General features: G+C 41.5%; 1 protein-coding gene across 20 annotated transcripts in view; it reads left to right on the plus strand.

Moving 5' to 3' along the window:
• Positions 1-22,866, plus strand: part of LOC119651124 — a 413,254-nt gene that overhangs the window by 95,343 nt on the left and 295,045 nt on the right. The gene's annotated exons all lie outside the window — the stretch shown is intronic.

Raw genomic sequence — 22,866 nt, forward strand, 5'->3', positions numbered from 1 at the left:
GAGTGGGGGAGAACGGCCAATGCAGAATGTGTGGCTCGGCTTTAGAGACGTTGACCCATCTGACTTCTGGCTGCACTATTATGGCGCCGATGCAATATATGGACAGGGATAACGCAAGTTGGTTTATCAGAAGCTTGCATACAAGCATGGGTTGATGATGGATTCTGGCTTACCGAAATAAGCCGCAGGTGGTATTCGATAGTTCTACGTACTGCATTTGCAAACAACAAACCTGACTACTGTTAGGTGACGAGTCGGGTCGTTCCGCGTATATTATTGATGTTATTATCCCTCCTAACAACAATGTTGAATGGAAAAACGTGGACAAGATGGGTGAACTATGAGCGACTTGCTCGAAAAATCGAAGAAATGTAGAGTATCAAGAAGGTGGTTGCAGTTCCCATAAGATTATCAGCTGCTGGTATCGTAACCAAATCTCACACGGCTTTCCTGGGTGTCGTGGAACTCTCACACAGTCTGATTCAAACTATGCGGAGGTTTCGGGTTTTCCCATTGACTTACCATCGCGCACATCCACCCAGAACTCCTAGACAGGATCATCCCAGTTTAACTGTTTGCCGCTTAGTGTTAATTAGCACTAGATAAATTCCGGCTACATCCGTAATCGTGACAACTAAGAAGAAATAATTGAATTGTCTTTTAAGAATTTAAGTCTGGTTTAACATTTTTCTTCCGATGCAAATACTTTAATTCTAGACGTTGCTTCTTTACATGTAACGGGCTACTTCTTGAAAGGGTCGACACCTGTTGTATAAGCTGTTGGAGGACTGGTGAAGAAGACAGAGAACTTTGCTGGTTGCGTTCGCTTATACTGCCTCAGAATCGATTGTGACACTGATCACGGGGGTGACCTCGTCGCCATCTTTATAAGTACAAAGTGCAGCACTCAAGAGAGCTAGTAGCGAAATATACTGAATGAATAAAAACTGTCATAGGAAAACAAGTCGCGAGGTGGACTGCATGGTTTATCTGAAACTTAGGTCCGAAGTTGGACTGATAGGACGGTGAGATTGATTATTGACTTATCATGTTTCCGAGCGTGCATAGAGGCTTTCAGTCTTACCCGAACAAGATTGGTAAGGCACGGTCCCTTAACTCTTCTGCGATCACACCTTTTTTCTTGAGGAATGTGAGATGGGAATTACCGGCAGCTCTGTCCGAACTTCTCTCTCTGGCAGCATTTTCAGAGAGAAATTACGAAACGTTGACAGTTGGACCCATATTGTACATGTTCGAGTTCATCCTCTAGCGAAGAAAAGGGGGAATCGGAAGGCAAATAGTTCTTTGAGCTAAAAAATTCCCTTCCTCATCTTTCCTTTTGTTGGCGAAAATAATTAACTGAGTTGAAGGCTCTCTGAGAGAGTAAAGCTTTATGGCTAACCTGAAGTAATATGCATGAAATGATTTGGGGCGTGTTCTTTGATGATGGGAGGTATCAGCCTGGTGATCCAATGACTTACCCTTACGGTACCCCAACTCCCAGTCCGCAAACCATACGTACCGTCAACGTATTAGGTTGTTGCAAATGAAATGACCGTTTTAGTACAAAAATTTGAAACGACTGTAGAGTTTACACAAATTTATTTATTTAATCAAAATAGGTGCCAGTCGATTCAAAACACTTCTCCCAGCGGGATTCAAGAGCATGTATGCCAGTTTCGTAGAAGTCCAACTGCCGGGTGTTGATAAATTCTCGAAGGCAATTTTGACAGCCCCTTCGTTCCTAAATTGTTTTTACGCCAAAAAATGATCCAAATGCTTAAAAAGGTGGTAGTCGGTTGGCGAAAAGTCCGGTGAATATGGTGGATGAGGCAGAGTCTCATACTGCAATTCGTTCAACTTTTGAACCGTTGTTCTGGATTCATGAGGTCGTGCATTGTCGTGAAGGAGTATCGCACCATCTCTGTTGACTAATCTCGGTCGTTGAATACTCAATTTTGAGTGGATTTCCTCGAGTTGGGCAGTGTATTTCTGTGCATTTATCGTTTCTGTAGGTGCCAAAAAAGAATAGTGGATAACTCCAGCTATAGAGCACCAAACAGTCACCATTACCTTCTTCGGATGGAGGCTCGATATCGACATATGCTTCGGTTTCTCATCAGCATCTAGCCATTGTGCTTTCGGTGACGATTGTCGTATAATATCCACTTTTCATCACATGTCACTATTCTGAGCAAAAGGGGATCGCTTCTGTTGCGGGTGAATAAAGAACTGCAAATTTCCATTTGAAGAGCCATGTTTTGCTCCGTAAGGGCATCCAGAACCCATTTGTCGAGCTTTTTCACCTTTCCAAGTTGTGTCAAGTGCCGGGAAACTGTCGAATAGTGTACGCCCCGTTTCTCTGCAATGTCTTTCACAGACTAACGTGTGTCGGATTCGACTAGCAAACGCAGCTCGTCGTTGCTAATCGATGGTCCTGGATGTCCATGTGGCCCAATTTGAAGGTTTACGTCGCCTGACCGGCATTTTTCGAACTACCGGCGTGTGGTTCGTTCGCTAACCGTTTCAGCTCCGAATGCGCTGTTGATGTTCCTGGCCGCCTCCGCTGCTTTAAGACCGAGTTTGAACTCATACAGAAAAAGTATACGTTCTTAGCTCTTTTCCCTCCTTTTTTTCTTTTTATTTACTGTTATCACAACGATGGTCAAAACTGAAATGACTCCTTAATTAAATGTAGGAGTATTTATACTTCATTATCCGACACCAACACCGCCAACTGGTAGTGATTTGATACAGCAAACTCGCCACTAACTTCACTTGATTGCCAAATCGGCCATTTCATGTGCAACAACCTAATACTTACAAATGTATTTTCTGCTTCTCATTTAATATTACAAATAGAGATTTCCCATATTCTATTCACGTAACTTTTCTAAATATACCGCGTGCAAACTACGATGTCTTTTAAATAACTTGTTCTGCCGCTATGCACCGCACGCAAAGGTAATTTAATCTTCAAACACAGTCACTTACACCTTCGAACTATCAACTTCCGCTTATCAGGAACTATCGGTGGATACAGGTCACCGCTACCCACGCTGCATATTGAATTATCAATCATTACATCGTTAGAGCTTCCATCACGCGCCATTCCTGTAAATCGATCACTTATCAGATTTCCTTCGATTTTGACGATGGGGGACATTATTCAAAGGTATCAGAGTGAATACACTTGCATCGTGGGAACTTTTAATAAGTGTCATCCCTCGGCGGAGTGTGTACGCTAAGTACACAGTTCTGAAGTGCTCTCGCTTCCAGATAAAAATAAAAGTGGCTTCACGTCATCTCACAACTCACTTAAAAAATCATAAATCATCTGAAGATAAGGAGGAGAAAATGAAGGTAATAATGGGGCTGGAAAGCCTAGGAAACATTTTGACGTATCATAAAAGGGTGCAAGGAAAGGCATTTATTATATAATTAACTCGTCACGTTCGAATTCCATCAAGCGGCAGTCGATTCGAAATCAGGCACATTCAGGCTCAGGTATTCAAGCGAACCCAATCTTTTCACTTTCTAGCTCCAAAGTTTCGAGTGATGATGAAATGATTTGCGTACACATAATATGGCTCCCTATTTTTTCCAACCCAAACCCTCTAATGCGGCTGGGCTCCGAAGTGTATAGAAGAAGGCCGGAAAGTGTGTAGGCAGTGGGGGATTTAGTAAATCCGCCCTCATGTATTTTAGATTACCTTTAAATTACTTGAAAAGAAACACAAACTCAAACTGTATTTCGAGCAAATGATTGTTGAATAATTTAAAAGTAATTTGGAGTTGATGTTGTTGTTATTTTGAGTGTTTTGGGTAATTCACACAATTTGCTGTTAATGTAGGTTCTGTTGCGCTTTTGGGCGAAAGAAAAGCTGAGGGTGGTTTTCCTTGATAAATTGAAATACATTCACTGAGACGTTTGGAATTCGATTAAGGTTTTGTTATTTAAGGATATTGAAAATTGGAGGACCGTTTCATGAATTCAAAGTCTTGAATTGATTTCGAAATACATTTTAAATTTCAGTTAAGAAGGGTCACCGATTTGCAACAAAACTGCCTTTTTATGGTGACCTCAAAACTGAACTGCTTCGTTTCGGTAAAAGTTGAAATATCAACTCCATCCCTGGAAAGGTGAGGATTTTCAGAAGGGGAGGGGGTATTTCTCTGATCTGCAATGACGATGAAATCTTGTAGTGGCCACCCCCGTAAAAAATAATGCTCCCCAAAGTGGGTTTTTTTAGATATCATCATAGTCAAGTTTGAATTTTCAACCCTGCGGGAGTGAGAATGGAGAGGATGTGAGGGAGAAGGGGAATGTCACCCCTCTCTAACAGCGACAAAGAATTGCAGCGGCCACTCTCTGTTCAAAGGTTGTAGCGCCACAAAATCAGACGTTTTATGTTATAAGGGTGGAATTTAACTCAGCTGCAACCCCGTAAGGGCAAAGAAGGGCAAGAACTTTTTAAGGGGTGCGACCATCACAGTTTTTAAAGGGGTTTTGCGAGAGGGATTTATCAATTTTCCTTTCTTACCCCCAGAGTAATCCCACCCCACTATCATGATTTGAAAGAAGTTCAACTTTGGGCCGCCATGGCCTCTTAATAGGGAAGGGGGTATTGATGGCCACAATTCGAAAAAGTGGATCTCCTCTTCTTTCCAAATATTCTCCGCATCTACTCCCATCACGGGGTATGGTTTAAAATTAAACCTTTGCTTAAATTTCTCTTACTTCGTTTCTAGTTCCTTTCTTAGGGAGAGGGCATAACCGTGGGGGTATTCCCTCCGGCATGCAGTTTTCTCCTGGCCTCAAATAGCGATTTTTTTTAACTTTAATCAAATATATTCTTAGATGGCTTGGGATTATAAGCGAAGAAAAACTATCTATCTACATTTATCTGCACGTGTGGAACTATCACAAATGAATTGTAAACGAAAGGAGTAATCCATAGATCCAAAATGTAAGGATAAAATAGGGAAAAATATCCAGGAGTATATGTAAGAGAAATATGAATATATGTAGTCTGTATTTGAGTATTTTGCCAAAAATTTGAAAAGACAATCAAACGAATGAGTCAATACGACCTGATAAGACTGTAGTTGACCTCAGGAAGGTGAAGAACTCTGGTTCAGTGAAGTATTTAATCGCGTTATTGAGGAGGGTGGAACATTAATTAATTGACAAGAAAACATAACCCTTCATTATGGAAGAAGAGAGGCAATCCGGCAAATTTTTCAAATTCTCCACATTGTTATAATGTACCATAAAGAATCTTGAGGGCATTCTGACAGCCGCATTCGCGACATCCTTCAAATTATCGTGAACCAAGCTGAGTGCCTCTGGAACTTTGAAGCTACTGATATCATTCAAGCTTACCTATGCAGTAGTCAAGGAGAGACACCGTTTACATTGGATTTCTAGATTAATAGAAGGAATTTCGTCGTGTGCCATACAAACCCATTTCGATATGCGTTTTGGTAACACCTGGTACCAAAAAAAATCGTACGCTGGGTTAAATTGCTTTGCCATAATCCCAAGAGTGAAAGTCGAGGTACGGCAGGTTTATCAAAACCCCTCCCTTTCTCTATTGGTGTTCATTGGGGAAAGCGACCTTTATTCACTTTTTTTTCTTATTGTTATGGACACTGCCACACGGGATATCCAACGTCTAGCGTCAAGCACTGGTCCATTCAGATGACGCTTTCCTGGCATCTCTTAACAAAGTTGATCTTAAACGACTCGTCTAAAAATGGAATGATCGCCTCATTCTTAAGTTGAATGTGAACAACTAGAATTTGTGGCGACTAAATCTAATGAAACAGCACTATCACTGCCAGTGGCAGCGACCTACTGAGGACTGAGACAATTGAGTATCTCAGATCTGCAAATTTCGCGTGCCGCTATCCCAGCGGCCAAGGAAAATGAACTCCACGTCCCGTTAATGGAGACAAAGATGTTACGTTCGAAATGAAAACATCTTCGATCGATGTGGGGTTACACTCGAATTGCGAAAGAGACATTTTCGATGGTACGCCCATATAATTCGTGCTGATTAGAAGTCACTAGCTAAGAGTGGTTTGAACGTAAAAATCGATGGACCTAAAGGTACACAGTAATGGCTTGATACGGTCCAAGCCTATAACCAAGAAAAGTGACAGATCCAATGTAAACGAGCTGCCTCTGCCTCTGGCTTACAAAAGGTACAAAGAGAAGAAGAAGAAACTTTTTCTCAGACCACCGTGTCACCAGCAGTTACAGAAATCTAGCAATTTTCAAAATAGCAGGACGTCGGCATAGGTTCGACATTGAACTTGAATTGAAGTTGTAGATCGAGTGGAATTTTAAAAGGCGAATAATAAAAATATGTCGGTTCGAACAGGTGCGTGAAGTCAGGGGATCATAGCTTTATTCGATACTTCTTTTGGCTCGGCTATCGATGAAGCGCGAAAACCCGAATGAAAATGATCCGTTATGTCGTATATGTCTTATCTTAGCTCACGGATTCTTTGTGTGTTCAGGAAATAGAAGGTAGATACACCAAACACAAAAGGAACGTCATAAAAATTCCTACACTGAAGTAACCTCTACAGATTTTGCAAGTCTTATTTAGAATTTTTCAAACCAATTCAGAATTTTTCAAACTAACTTCTGAAATTTCTAAACTGATTTCAGACTTTTCCCAGTCAATTTCAGAATTCTCCATTTCAAATTTAGACATTTCCATTTCAGAATTTTTTCAATATTTTACTATCAAGTTTTATATCAACTTTTTACTACTGGATAAGGAAGAAGAACCCCAACCCATATATTTTCTACATAACATAATCCCTTTAATCCGCTATTTTCTTCGTGACCTCTCGATATAAAATTGTGTATTTGTGACTGTAATTAATTGCGCCGTTTTCTGTAAAACCACATTAATGTCCACTGACAACCGAGAGGACTTCTTAAGTAATAAGAAGTGTAAATTATGGCGTTGTTCTTGGACGGGTCTAAATTGAACCATTTTATTCTCAAACTGCCACTGGGCTCGACGGTCTCCTCACAGAGTTATTTATCTCTGCATCTGTAGTTACTACAGATTTGCTACTTACGGTCGTACGGAAATCTTGGGAATCCGAGACCTTTCCCAGAGAGTTGGATGGTTGTCAATATCCCGAAAAAGGGAACTCGTTTTGACTGTGACAATTGAAGAAGGAGATAATAGCTAAAATAATCCTGGAACGGCTGGTTTCCGCTCGGAATCCTCCTGCATTGACCACATTAACACCCTACGGATCATTTTGAAACAGTGCGCAAAGTTTAGATTTTCGCTGCACCTGGTCTTCATCGATTTCGAGACAGCTTTCGACAGCGTGAACAGGGAGTGTATTTGGAGTGTTCCATCTGACGATTCCTCGCACTCTCCCTATTTTCATTAATGAGCAGAGCATCGAAGGCGTCAATCAATTTCTATATCTAGGAAGTCTGATTTCTGCTGATGGTGGTAACGGATGGGATGTTGCCTGACGCATTAACAGTGCTAGATTCGCTTTCGCAGCCCTGTCTAAAATCTAGAGATGCAGTTATCTCAACACCAAGATCATGCTGAGACTGTTCTATGCTAGTGTTTTTTCTGTGCGGCTATATGGGGGTAGCACATGCAAAGTAAACTTCACTGTTACCCAAACGCTCCAAGCTTTCGCCAATACCTGTATACTGGCCTAACACTACCTCAAATGAACAACTTGGTCGGTGCGCAGGCTTGCCACTGCAACACACTGTAATCGAAAGATGGAAGTGTCAGTGGATAGGTCACAATTTAGGGTGGGGCGATAATTGCATTGCGAGCTATGCTATGCATTGGAATCGATTCTCCCAAAATGGCCGACGAGTGGTTCGCCCCAAGGGCACTTAGCGCAGAACGATAGAGGGGAAGTGCGAGCGTCTCGCGGAGTCGTGGGCGAAGCTGAAACGCATTTCAGTGCTGTACCCCGGCAACGGATGATAGGTAACCATATATAAACTAGATATCAGTTTGTTTCGTTATTTTCTTGCCCCAACCTGCTGAAGACACCCATTTGAATGTACACTTCATTTCTACTACCATGTAATATAATTTCCTTTATTATTCCAATCATCCCATTTTAAAGGATTTTTCTTTGAAACTCTACTCATTCACCTTAAAATCGTACGCAACTCTCTTTCTAGTAGTTTTATAATAATATAATGTGTAAATGACCATTAACCTTTTTTCTGTTGTAATTAACCTTGGCACGCTTCCCTCAGCTTCTTGGGCGTCCTTCTCTTTGTCTGGCTTTAAATTTGGTATCTCGAGTATGTTTGGAGGCAACATCAGGAGAAATGAGAGGGAACTAATTTATTTTAGCTAGCAAATATGTAGAAAAATAGGAAAAGAAAGATAAATAACCAAGGTAAAATGGTAAGGTTGTATTTTCGTCGAAGCAAATCGACTCCTCAATGCGTTTAAAAAGCGTAGCGTAGCGTAGCAGGTATTCATTATCCCCGTTCCAAAAACATTTGTTCCCAAGAGCTTCGGTCTGAAGACGTTTGAGCAGGATGTAATTACTAGTTTCCCGCATCTTTGTTCACAGCCATTTTCTAGGCTTTTCCCTCTTGAGGCTCTGTGATGGGTTGTACAGTTTTACTGAGTTCAGCTATCAGTACGAAGATATTTTGGTCCTAAAACGGAGGCTAACTTGGTAGCAAAAATTACTCAATCAGTTTTTTTCTCGACTATTGCTGGATCCGTAGCCATCACGAGGTGATTATTTGCTTCAAATCTTTTTGACTCCTCCTTACAAGCTTTGCTTATGGTACATTTTACCGCCCACGAGTAATCTTTATTTCTGGTTAGGTTGTGAAAGTGAGAAAGCAAATAATAATAATAATAATCGTTGGCGCAACAATCCATGTTGGATCAGGGCCTTGAAGTGTGTTAGAGCACTTCATTCAAGACCGTAACGGTACACTAGGAGGCAATGTGGTCAGCATTGCGCTCGCCCGAGATTATGACCCTGATTTGACTCAGGTACTCATTCACAGCTGAGTCGACTGGTATCCGACGTCAAATCACGATGCAAATTCCACTGCCACCAGTGAGATTTGAACCGCGACCTTCCGTACGACAGCCTTGCGCTCTAACCACTCAGCTATCCGGACACTAGCAAAGCAAATGTTGTCGGCAATTGGTTGGAGCCACCTATAAACTTCGCTCTGAAATGAGGTTGAGTTTTCTGGCAAGTATAAAAATCACATGAAGAGGAGTGGATTAGGCCCAGGCACTTTCTGAATTGTGCAGCAGTTAGCAAAGAGGGTTTCCTGGATATATAGGTTTTCTTCTTTATTTTGAACTTCGATATAGTAGCATATTTTATGATGGGCGTTATCACAGTTTGTTTGATACGGAGCCTCTTCCTAGGTAGCAGTCCCAAGGTATGTCCTATTCAGAAATTGAAGATTCTAGTCGCTCTTGTGACTTTTTAAACAACCATGACAGTATGATCTTTGAAGGTTGTGACCATCAATTAAGTTTAGGGCGGCCAATTTTTTCTTAAAAGCTATGGTTTGGGACTTTTCCAGATTGAAAGTTAATTTGAGACTTTTGTACTATCCTGCAAACCGGGTAACTTGATGTCTTAAGGATTTGTCTATCACCTTTATTTCATACATATGCTACTCTGATCCAAAAGTGATCAGCATTTTGCATTTTGCTGCTGTGTTAAGATCTGGAATGTAAAGACAGACACAAATCAAAAAGTATGGGATTTAGGACACGATCTTGAATCATTGAATGTGTTGAGAGGTAACACTGTTTCTACCTGGTGCTCTACGCTTTTGTGGGACAGCGTTCAACTCTGAAATTTTGAACGGTTATTATTATTCTGTTAAGGGAAAGTCGCACCGCGTCCTTGAAGAACTATTGTTACTGCACAAAAAGAAAATGACTACTAGTGCATGTAGTTATTTGTTGCTTTCGTAGTCCTAATCTTTACTACTGTTGCCCATCCCCAGAAAGGATCTAAATTTTTTGATTGACGACCAAAACCTTTTGACACCATCCTCATGACATAGGGGATTGTAAATTTCTCTCCATAGTTCACTTTTCGCTTCCTTTACGCTCTTTATCTGTTTCTTACTCGTCAGAGCAAAAGTATTGTTGGCAGTGTTTATTTTTTCTCTAAGGGTCTTATAGGTTGCCTGTTTGGCTCTCAAATTTTTTGTTATTTATCTCTTAAGTATAGTTAGTGATCTTGGTTCGGGTACATCGGGTTCGTTGAGAATTTTGAAAATTGACCTTATTGTTTATGATACTGTGATACAATAACATATGATGAATGGTCTAAGACAGGAGAAGAGGTGATAGAGTGTGCGAGCTTACCAAGAATGGAGCAGCCTAGGCTGCTTATGGGAGGACAAGAACCCAAGCGCAATATTCACTGTCACTGCCGACTAAACTATCGCCTGGCGAAGTTAGGCATAACTATGGACACTGCCTGCAGGTTCTAGGCGGGGTGTGTCCAAACCTACATACACGTTCTAGGACAATGTTCGGCAATAGTGCAAAGTAGGTCGAGGCACCTGGGCGAATACTTGATAACAGATGTCAAGTTGAAATACTTGGAAGTAGAGAGTATATTAAAATTCCTGATGGTTATAGGCTTGCTTGGCATATTTAGATAATAACCAGTAAACAAGTCGGGAAACCGGAAGCTGGGCGCTTTAGGTATGAAATGTTTTGTTTGCTTTTTCTGTGAGTATATTTAAGTGTAGAACTATTAAATTTGTATGTAGCCCGTTATGTATTTGCAATTAGCATGTCCGACTACCCACTTCAATGTGATATTGATATTTAGTTGCAGTAAATTTACAGGGGAGCGTCAACTTTGAGCTACTGTTTCTTTATTACTAATAGTATGATTTTGATCAAACTTGGGGATAATATGCTTCTTATATTTTATAGTACTACCAACTTTCATAACTCTGAGGTAAGCTTAAGAGGGATTTTACTCAATTTCCCTAAAAATATGGAAATATACTATTATTAACTTAGTTTGAACAGATATCGATATGGAGAGTATTTTTAGGCCTGGACACCATATAGAGGCAGCTTCGTGAATTTTTTCAGATTTTTCGGTTGGGTAGTTTCTGAGAATGGGTCCGTTAAAGAAATCATCACTTTAGACGCCTTCCCGTCTCCGACTTTCTAACAAATCTCAAAACTAAGACCGGCTTCGAAAAGTACTAATCGAGACCTTTTATTTGATACCCCAGATGACTACATTCGGTGAAAAAAATTTACATCCCCCTTTTACATGTATGGGGCCCCCCCCTCCTAAATTCCACCTAGAAGGATATCACTCTCTGCATGTCTGGGGGTCTACAGTTCCCACCTTCTCACCAAATTTCGTGTCAATCGGTATAGCCGTTTCTGAGAAAAGTGCTTGTGACAGACAGACAGACAGACAGACATTGAACCGATTTTAATAAGGTTTTGTTTTGCAAACAAAACCTTAAAAAGGCGCAATAGTTCTTTAAGGGAACAGTCAAACTTCCCTTAACAGAATAATAATAAGTACGATCCCAGACAGAAGAGAACAGTTGATGGTCAGCTGTACGATCGGAGGTTGTTGGGAAATAGACGATGGCCAACAGAAATGGAGAATGGATTGGTCAGTATAGACTGTATGGGCATCTTTTCTATCCTTCAAAGACCTCGCGGCAAACGTAGCAAATTCTAGCAAATTAGTGACAGTTGAGCACTTCCACCAAGAAAGCTTTCAATTCTTGCAAAATACTGATATACTGAAATACTGAATTCTTGATAAGAGTTTTAGTGGACGACTTCAAGGTTACAAACTTTGTCTGATCTTCAGCACCAAAAAAATTACCCAATCGCATACGAGACTGGTATTTTGCACACAGGGTATCACGGTTATCAGCGGTAAACCAAATAGGGTATCTCCAAACAGAGGAGCAAGAGCTGAGAACAAAAGAAGGAACAAGTTACCATCTAAACATCTGTATCCAGTATTGTTTCGCCCTTTATGTTAATAGGCTACTTATCCGAAGAAATATTCTCTTTTCTTTTCTATGCTGACTAGTATCAACTTTCCTTTGGAGAGGTGGGCGTTCATTTTTTAAGGTTTTGTGTTATACAAAACCTTATTAAAATCGGTCTACTGTCTGTCCGTCACACGCTTTTTTCTCGGAGCCTGTAGCGATTGACACTAAATTTGATGGAAAGGTGGGAACTGTGAACTCTCACGCATACAGTAAGTTACATCCTTTTACGTTGAATTTAAGAGGAGGGGAGGGGTACATTTTTTTTTCACCAAATATAGTCATCATAGGTATCATAGGTATCAAATGGAAGGTGTCGATTAGCACTTTCCGAAGTTCATTAATAATATGTATAAACTGAGCCTGAGGAGCATGGCACCTAATTCATGATTTTATTTTCAGTCCAAGTCTTTTTGAAGGATTTCGAAACGAAGCATTATTCTATTATCAAGAAAAGAGCAAGCCGACAATTTCTCTGTTTTGCGTTGCACTGTTTTCGGGAATGTCGCAGTCACCTGCTACCATTAGGCCATAGTGGCTGATGATGAATTCTTTTTTGCGAAGGTTTGTATCAAATTCATATCCCTCGGGCTATCGTTTCACTGTAGCATCTTTCGCGGTTAGGTCATAATGGTTTATATTTTCTCAAAGCTTTACAAATCTGCAATTATTGGATTTATGCAGTTTCGAATGACATATTTGTTTGGCTTCTCCCCGGGACATCTAGCTTTTTCCTCGCCCTTCTTCTATTCTGAGGGGTTTTCTTATTGTTATTTACGAATTCTTCACAGTCACCCACAAATGAGTAATTTTGAGATTTTTGCTACTTTTGCTATCTTCTTCGCACGAAACCAGAAAAATCTGGAAAAAATCATGATGAAATAGTTCGAAATTTATTTTTTAGCTAATGTTAAATAAAAGGGACAGACATACCCCACATCAATCCCTAGTCGAATCTCCTTAAGAATAGTATAATACGTTACCATATTTTGGAAATTTATTGGGAAATTTGGTGAAAACGCTGTTATAATTAATAAAGTTATAACGGGTTACAATGGTAATTTTCATGTGAATTTACTGTATACTAGGATATTGCATACATATTGCCAGTATCACTTAAGATAGTTTGACCACCTATGAGCCGGTATAGATATATTACGGGAGTTGTTAGTTGTTTGCTGCATACAAATAGAATAGTCGTTTTCCGATCTTCGTCCTGTTTGCATTTATTTCTGGCATGAAAAGTTAACTAACTAACGTTTCTCGCATGCTAATTGGGAATCTATTTTGAATCCATTTGCTCCTCAACTAATGCGTGTTAAATAGTACTTTTAGTCTATTTATCGAAATCACGCAGTACGCAAGATAAAAATCAATTGATAGGCGAAAGTTTTAATCAAAAGAGTTTTCCCTTAAACAATCTACTACCCATGTATTCCTCATCCCGCATCTTATTATTATTCAATCGTCTTTAGCATTGAAAACTTTTCTTGTCTTAACCGGAAACCCAGGGAAACACCAGGAGCGATTTCCGAGCAAAGTTCAATGTACAACAACGAGAAGTTTGCCGTTCAGGAAGGGTTTTACGATTGTGACTTGTGGAAGACATCATCCTTTATGTGTGACCTAGTTCGGAACTCCTTGTGAGGATATGTCACCCATAAAGACCTTTTAGATGTGCTTGGTTCACTGAATCATTTTTCCTTGGAGAATAATAATTTTTTTGAAGAGTTTTCTTAACATGTGTATGTCGGCGCATGGGGCGGTTTTTAATGAAAATACTTGTCTTTTTTTTCTATGTACCTTTGAAATATTCATGACACGGAAAAATGCGATTCGTGGGGAAATGAGCATCTTCCGTGCAGACGAATCCTGGAGTGTTCCATTTTAAAGCAATCTATTCAACGTTTTTATATTGAAATGCCGAGAGATAGCGAATTTGAAATTGTAGGCAATTTATTCTTTGAATTGAAATGTAAGCTTGGGATCATTGTAATTATCTCTTGGTATTTTTAAATGAGTTAGAGGTAGTACCAGGTAACGGTACCAGGAGGGGACTTTTAGAACAACCTGCAGAGCTACACAAAAATTAAATTGTAAATTGAGTTCCGTTGGCAATGAGAAAGTTTGTTGATCGCTCGGTTGTTTGTCATTCAATATTATTTTTGCTTTTTTCTTGAAGAATATTTATATACTTTCCTATTCCGAACGTTTTATTTTTTCTTTCTACGAATAATTTAGTTATTTAATCCCTTTCTGAAGAGATATCGTATTCCTAGTTCTTTTTATTATTATTTTCAGCATATTTGATTCGCTATACGATAATATGATTCGGTAGTTTTTCTATGAATATTATTTTTAGTTAATTCGTTATTTTTATTTGGCTTCACTTTCTTTTTCTTCATTATTTCGGACATTTCCGCTTATCATATTTTCTCTATTCCCGGTTGTCACAATCTCCGCAATTGCCAGATTTTACCTAATATTAGCAAATGTTAAGGTCGTGTCATCCGACCTACTTAAAAATATATAAGGACCTTGATGGGGGTGGCCGGTGTTGGTTATTGGGAAAATCCGTCGAGAACTGCCAGCAACATCAAGCACGTCCGCCGAACGATGTTTCTGATGGTACGTGAAAGTCTCGCCTAAGATGGAGCGATGGCGTAGGTCAGGACGGCAGACAGCTTTTAGGGATATCGAAGTGGTGGACCTCGGCGCAAAACCAGGATGTCTGGAGTTTCTTATTAAGGCAAGCCTAGACCAGATACCGATTGTTGCCCCGTTGATGCTGATGATGATGTGAAAGTCTCAGGATATCAAGGGAACGCGTAAGGGATTTAGGTACAATAACTGTAGTGGACAATATTATGGTAACCACCCTCTCGAGGTGCCAGATCTCTTTGATTCCCCTAGGCAGTGGCTCATAGTTCAACTGCTTCTCCATGTATTTCCGTTCAATTTTGCTATTATGGGGGGTAATAACATAAATAATATACGCGGAGCGACCCGTCTTATCACCTAACAGGACTTCAGGTTTGTTTCTTGTATATGGCGATAAGTTGTGGTTTGTAATACATGTCGCAAGCAGAACTATCGAGTACAACCTGGGTAAGATACCTGAAGAGACTGATTGAGCGTGGGAAGGCACTTAGGTCGCACCGACTAAATGAAAACCGTTCTTCTTTCTTTGGCTTCAAAGTATCCTCTATGCAACTCTGAAGGGCGGGAACGGGATGGGGGTGTTCGTGGATATTGAAGGTTTGACTATGCGCCCTCGCAAAAACTTCGGCAGGCATGTTATTGATGATACTTTAATTAAGTGGATCTATGCTATGCTAACATAGAGATTGCTGTGTGCTGAAGTGGGTATCGATCGCCACCTAACAGCTGAAGCAACGAAAGGCTGTCCCCAAGGAGGTGTGGTATCGCCACTTCTGCTGAGTATGCTGATCGACTCATTACTGGGCAAACTGCAAAAAAATTTCCAGTATACACTCAAGCTTATGCTGATAACGTGGTTATGTGGTAAAACACTTTAACTTTATTTTTCTTTAGGTATAATTGAAATTTAGTACTTGATTTAATATATTTAAAACTACCAATTTGTTGAGAGGAGCCCTTCTCTCTCGGGCTTGTTCTGCCCCTAATTGACAGCGAAAAACAATTTTCACTGTTTTTCGATGTCATGGCCGTCACGATTCACACTTGCGGGCATCTGAAATGCAAGCTGCACGTTCCACCACAGCTGTGCTTGCTGTTGATCTGTGTGTGTATAGTGTGTAGGAATGTACAACGTCCGATGGCATGGACTTTCAGTTAATCCAAATGAAACCACTCTGGTATTATTCACAAAAAGGAGAAAATTGGATAGACGTTGCCTCCCAGAAATGAGGGGTACAAACCCTTCAATTCTTCAAAGAAGTGAAATATCTGGGAGTCACTCTACATAGAAAGCATTTTTGGAACAAAGATGTAAAGAAGAAGTTGAAACGGGCTCTCACAACTTATGGGCTGTGCAGACGAACCTTTGCCTCAACTCTGGCCCCATGGGGTAATGTGGATATACGTTTCGCTTATGCATCCCAGGGTGTAGTGGACTAAGATGGAATAAAAAAGTCGTCACATTAAACTAGTCACTGCAAAGAACTGTGTGTCCGGGTATTCCCGGTGCCATGAGCACGACATTTGACGCAACTCTAAATGCATTACTGCCCCTGGGTATATGTATTCAAAGCATTGCAATGAACACATCTCATAGACTAGTCGATTAGATCTATGGGGAAACAACGGACTTGGCGGCTCAGAGCATTGGAAAAGTTACTGACAGAACTGAATCCAGATTTTACAATGCCTTGTAATTCTCGGGTCCCCCAACATCTGTTTAGTAGAAGATATGAAGTTTTCTTGAAACGAGGATAAAACTGGTACATGCCAAAATAATACATCTGAGAATATAATGATGCCTTCTACTCCGATCGCTCAAAAACAGAACAGGGTTCTGGAGCCGGAGTCTATCTCTCGAATAAAATTGAGTAATGAACGTCTCCCTTGGGACAATGTGCAACGGTTTTCTAAGGTGAAGGTTATGCGATCCTAAAGGCGGCAACCTGAAAGATTGATGAACAGCATCGTAATCTGTAGCGATAGTCACGTTGCACTGTTGGTTTTGATCACTTCAAAAATCGTTCAGGAATGTAGAAATCGATTGAACTCTGTTCAGTTATTGTCGTGTAGAGGAAAATGAAATCTCGGATGCTTTAGCAAAAAGAAAGGGGTTCAATTTCTCCCGTACCTGGATCAGAACCAGCAATTGGAGTACCAGTAGCATTGGCTAATGCTACTATCAAAAACCGGAAACAAGCTTCCCACAATGGCAGGTGGCAGAGCTTAAATGCTGCTAGATGCACCAAATTTTTCCTGTCAAAACCTAACGTGCATATCGAAAAATTGATCCCGTGGAAAAGCAGGATGACTTACAGAAGTATGGTAGGCGTTCTGAGAGGCCATTATTCACTGCTTGGACCTACGTTCAGAATAGGAATTGTACAAGATAATACACGTCCCTTTTGTAATCAGAAATCACCGCCTATGGACGCATCAGATATCAGATCTTTGTTGCTGATGTGATCCAGTTGCAACGGGTAGCATCACATCCATTACCGGAATTCGTGCAACAAATAAACGAATTAGGGATATTTCGTTAGATGGGGGAGTCAAGTACAATGGGTCACCAGGGTCTGAGTGCCGCCACCACAAACACACACCTGTGGTTCTTATTGGCAAACTGGACATGTTCCCGTGATGAGCACATGCTTGTATGCAAGGTTTCGGTGGATCGCTCTACATAATGCTTTATGCTGGTCCATGTTGCACGCTATTTCCATAACAATGAAGCCAATGAGATCGTCCAACATCTTTAGAGATTAACTACACATTCTCCCCTGGTCATTCTCCACCCGCTCTTCCTTTATGAAGTTTTGTAAGCCCTGATGGCGACCATGACGCTCTGAATGGCACACATAATCTTGCTTGAAAATTCCTCCGGCAAACTAATGACCGTATATTGTTATATTGCTAAATTTTTGTGCCAGCATGTTGTCACCCGATGAACCATGAATTTGTCACCCGATGACCAGGACCATGAACGCTTCAGTTTCTCTAGTTGGGTAGTGGCTCATCGAACCTCCTCATCAGTAACACCCTTAAAATTAATGTCAGGCGTAGTAGCATGGCGGGCGCCTTCAGTGGTAATCCACTCAGCATGCTGAGTGGGTAGCCCCTGTAGTGACTTTCATCATACCATTGCAACCCATTGTATACTACAGAAAGTTTCTGCTTTAGTGTGTCCAGAATTTCCACTGCGGGTGTCTCACTGGGAATAGCATAGTTCCAGTAAACCTTCTGCATTTTGTTCTTCACCCTTCTGCTGGCATTGGCAGCGTGGATTTGAATCATCGCAACAATGGTGGGTCTCTTCGGTCACTCAAACCAATAACGCAGAAGCAAATCTTCGGACAGTGCAATTCGACAGCCTCAACTGTACCACAATACGCAAGTAATTGTAGTTGCAGTAGCGACGGAATTCTCGGAGTTTTTGGGCTTGGGAATATCTGGCCAATGCAAAGGATCCATTACGTACAAATTTTTGAAATTCGACCCGAATCCCAGCAAAGACTTCAGCCGGACGGTGAAGCAAAGTGCTTCAGCTGGTACTTAACGAGCCACGTGGTGTCGTTGATGCCGACCCTCTGCCCCATCGGTTTTTCGTCACTAGCTTCCGCGATGACCTCAAGCCGAGCAGGCTCCCTAATGGCGGCCGGTATTGTATTACTGCGAGTAGTAAGGTACGTTGTTCTACGAATCTTTGGTGCACCAAGGAGCGGTATCTGTCCCGCTATTATTATTTCATGGTAGGAGCGGATGATAGTGAAGTTCATTTCCTTAGTTTACTTGATCCACTGCCTACGTGAATTTGGTGGAAACGTTGCCACAAATTGTGGTGAAACAGCTGCAGTAGACAGAGCTATGCTCTTGGTGATCGTTTGTGCCTAGACGTCAATCTGCATTACGATTAACCGCGACGCGTGCTGTTCGCTATGGGATTCCGACAGTCACCAAGTCAGATGACCCCCGCCGACTATCCATACTTATTTATTAATATTTTCATGATTATAATTTTTCCCTTTGGGTTTATGTTCCGCTTTCCTTTTTGTTGGATTAGAATTTGAAAACTTATTCCACTCGTCCTAACTCGTCCAACATTTTCCCATTGGAGTGTGATGTCAGACATAATTAGACTAAACGCCGAGGTTATTGGATAATATCACACAGATACCAATTTAGAGCAAAAATAGAGTTGCGTAACCTTTAAGGTTGAAAACCACAGTGAACAGTTACATCTCCCCTTATTAGAAATGGTCAGATTAGAAGGGAAAACATTTGCCAGGTTCTTATTGAAAAACGAGGGCCTGTGACGCCCTCGACGTGCAGTGATGCCAGAATAAGGCGAAATTTCGTTTTCAATATAGTTGACAGAAACCTCTATGTAGAAGCCTGTTAACTACGCTGATGAGTCATTGCTGTTGGTTGTTAGTAACGTGCTGCAAACTCTTCTTCCACTGTTCTATAACATACCTCGTAGTTCTAGGGTTATTTACTCATCGGTCATTTTGGAATTCTAGGCTATATTGTTCTGCATAACCCGCGATGCAGTTTTTGCAATTTCTCAATGTGTAACCCATCTACTGCAATTTTCACCTCCCGATCAAGATGTTCACGGATATCTGACCTGTGCGACGACTGAGCTCGTCTTTTGACATTGTTTCAGGCCAATTTATAGAGGATATTGCTGTTGTTTACATGCCAAAATTACCGTTCAAAATATATTGTGTGCCGCTCGCATGGGCTTCCGAAATATTGCGTCATTTGTCTCTCCGTTTTATCTCTGCTTCTTTGTGTTATTTCTATAATTGGAACACCCGGATAACATAGTAGCAGTAACGGCTGGGCAACAAGAACCGACCATTTTCACTCACACTGAGGTCTAGCTGTTTGGTTTGTTCGACACCTTCAGATCAAGGCAGCGGCAAAATTTTGTAAAATTTGAGTAACCGTACATAATTTCATTTCAATTTGAAATGGGCCTGGATGGGTTTCTATAGACGTCGAGAATTTTCATCTGACTGTTCGTATTTACTTTAATAATTGTTGAAATTACGTAAGAGTGTATTAGAGGCAAAGGTCTCGAATTTGTATCTCAATGCAAAAGCTCTTGTAAAGTGCTTTCTAGAAGTATCATCATCAATGGCGCAACAACCGGTATTCGGTCTAGGCTTGCCTTAATAAGGAACTCCAGACACCCCGGTTTTGCGCCGAGGTCCACCAATTCGATATCCCTAAAAGCTATCTGGCGTCCTGATCTACGCCATCGCTTTATCTCAGACAGGGTCTGTCTCGTTTTCTTTCTCTACCATAGATATTGCCCTTATAGACTTTCCGGGCTGGATCGTCCTCATCCCTACGGATTAAGTGACCCGCCTACTGCAACCTGTTGAGCCGGATTTTATCCACTACCAGACGGTCGTGGCATCGCTCATAGATTTCATCGTTATGTGGGCTATGGAATCACCCATCCTCATGTAGGGGGCCCATAATTCTTCGGAGGATTCTTCTCTCGAACGCGGCCAACAGTTCGCAATTTTTTTTTGCTAAGAACCCAAGTCTCCGAAGAATGCATAAGGACTGGCAAGATCATTGTCTTGTATAGTAACAGCTTTGACCCTATGGTGAGATGTTTTGAGCGAAGCAATTTGTGTAAGCTGAAATAGTCTTTGTTGGCTGCCAACAACCGTGCACGGATTTCATCATCATAGCTGTTATCGGTTGTGATTTTCGACCCTAGATAGGAGAAATTGTCAACGGTCTCAAAGTTGTAGTCTCATGTCTTTATTGTTTTCCTTTGACCAGTGCGATTCGATGTTGTTCGTTCTTTTGGTTTTGGCGCTGACTGTACTTCGTCTTGCCTTCATTAATATACAGCCCAAGATCTCGCGCCGCCTAGATGAAGGTAGACTCGGGTCGTTCTCCCCATGATCTCGATATGGTCAGCGCAGGCCAGTAGTAGGGTTAACTTGAAGAGGATGGTGCCACTTGCACATCAGAATCGCGAATCACTTTCTCCAGGGCTAGGTTGAAGAGGACGTATAATAGGGCATCCCCTTGTCGTAAACCGTTATTGATGTTGAATGGTTTCGAGAGTGATTCTCCTGCTTACCCTGGCTATGCTGTCATAGGCGGCTTTAAAGTCGATGAAAAGATGGTACTGCTAATGTCCATATTCCAACAGTTTTTCGATCGCTTGCCGCAGAGAGAAAACCTGATCTTTTGCTGATTTGCCTGCAGTGAAGCCTCTTTGATATGGACCAATGATGTTCTGAGCGTATGGGGCTATTCGGCCTAGCAAGATAGTAGAGAATATTTTATAGATGGTACTCAACAACGTGATACCTCTATAATTGCTGCCCTGTGTGATATCTCCCTTTTTATATAGGAAACAGATAATGCCTCGTTGTCAATCGTCAGGCATTGATTCGCTGTCCCGTACCTTGAACACAAGTTAATGAACCATTTGGTGTAACTGGTCGCTTCCATATTTAACCAATTTGGCTGTAATTCTATTGGCTCCTGGCGACTTATGGTTTTAAGCCTATGAATTGCACGGACTCTTTCTTCTATGCTTGGTGGCGGCAGCATTTGTCCATCATCTTCCGTTGGCGGGACCTCCAACTCGCTGATATTTTGGTTGCTCAGTAGTTAATCAAGATACTCAACCCATCGCTCCAATATGCCCATTTTGTCGGAAATCAAATGTCGACGTGTATAAGGTTTCATCCTGCTGACTTGGTAAAACTTGCTCGCCTGCTGCGGTCGCTCCTTGTACTTTTCTAGTTCACAGACTTGTTGGTTCTCCCAGGCTTCCTTTTTGGGTCTGTGAGGTCGCTTCTCCGCTCGACGGAGTTCGTGATAAGTCTCTGTGCGTGCCTGCGTTCTTTGAGAATGCGACATTACTCGGTATGTGGCATTCTTCCGTTCCGTAGCTAGCTCACATTCATCGCCAAACCACCCGTTCCGACTTTTCTTACAGCTGGTGCCAAGTATCTTTGTAACTGTATCAATGATAACGTTCTCCATGTGATCGTATCGCCTGAATACGGGGTCCGTCCCTAGTTGACTGATGAAATGTCCAAGTATGATTTTGATATTATACTTGAGACAGGCAGGTTCCGCTCAACTGCCTCGTAGAAGGGTATTCTTCTCTGACTCTCCAGTCTCCTCTGTAGGGGCATGAACCTTTATAAGGCTTACACTTCTAAACTGGCCTCGCAAACGCAGAGTACATAGCCTTTCGCTTATATTTTCAAAGCCGATAACAGCAGGTTTCTTTTTTTTCTGACTAAGAAACCTACTCCGAGCACGTGGTTTACTGGATGACCGCTATAACATATGGTGTAGCGGCTCTTCTCCAGAAAACCGGTCCCTGTCCATCGCATCTCTTGCAACGCTGTTACATCAGCCTTATATTAGGACAGAGTATCGGCTAGCTACTCAGCAGCATTCGGTCCGTACAGGGAGCGCATGTTCCATGAGAAAATGCAAAATCGTTGATCCGTTGTCGTTGCCGGGTTCGTCGTTGTAAAGTTCATACATTCCGAGACTCCTGTTGTGGCTTCGTAACTTCGGGTTTCCGTGTAGGGTTGTCAGCCCTACCCAACCCCCAACCTGGAGGACCAGTTGGTTCATTTTGTTCCGTTTTTTTATGCGCGGGAGACCCGCCTTCATCCTTCTCCGTCTGCAATTTTTCATGAAGAAAAAACTCCAAGCGATCACCACGTGGAGGTGGAGATAGGGTTTGGTAGTAGAGCTGTTGGTGTTGGTTCACCAAGCGTTTCCCAGATTTTATGCTTCATCGTGGGTACCAATCCACGACGTTTCGTTCTTGGACCTATACTACCCTTTCTAGAAGTATGCAGAATCTAAAAAGAGATTCTAGCACACTTAACGCCTGGCCTCCTGGTTTCTACTTTCGGCCTTAACCTCCCCGAAATTTCCTGTTCCTTAGTTTCGGATTTGGATCTATTGGGAACATTGCAATATTGATGATCTGTGCCGTTCCTCTATTATTCGATTCCGCTGTTGAAGACTTAGGTTTATCCTGGGCCTTCTCATGCGTCTCTTCTAGTTCCAGGTTTTTCTCCTGACAGTGCAGCTACTACTTAGTGCCTGACCTATTGAAC

This window comes from Hermetia illucens, chromosome 3 (genome assembly GCF_905115235.1).
Source record: "Hermetia illucens chromosome 3, iHerIll2.2.curated.20191125, whole genome shotgun sequence".
Classification (NCBI taxonomy): domain Eukaryota; kingdom Metazoa; phylum Arthropoda; class Insecta; order Diptera; family Stratiomyidae; genus Hermetia; species Hermetia illucens.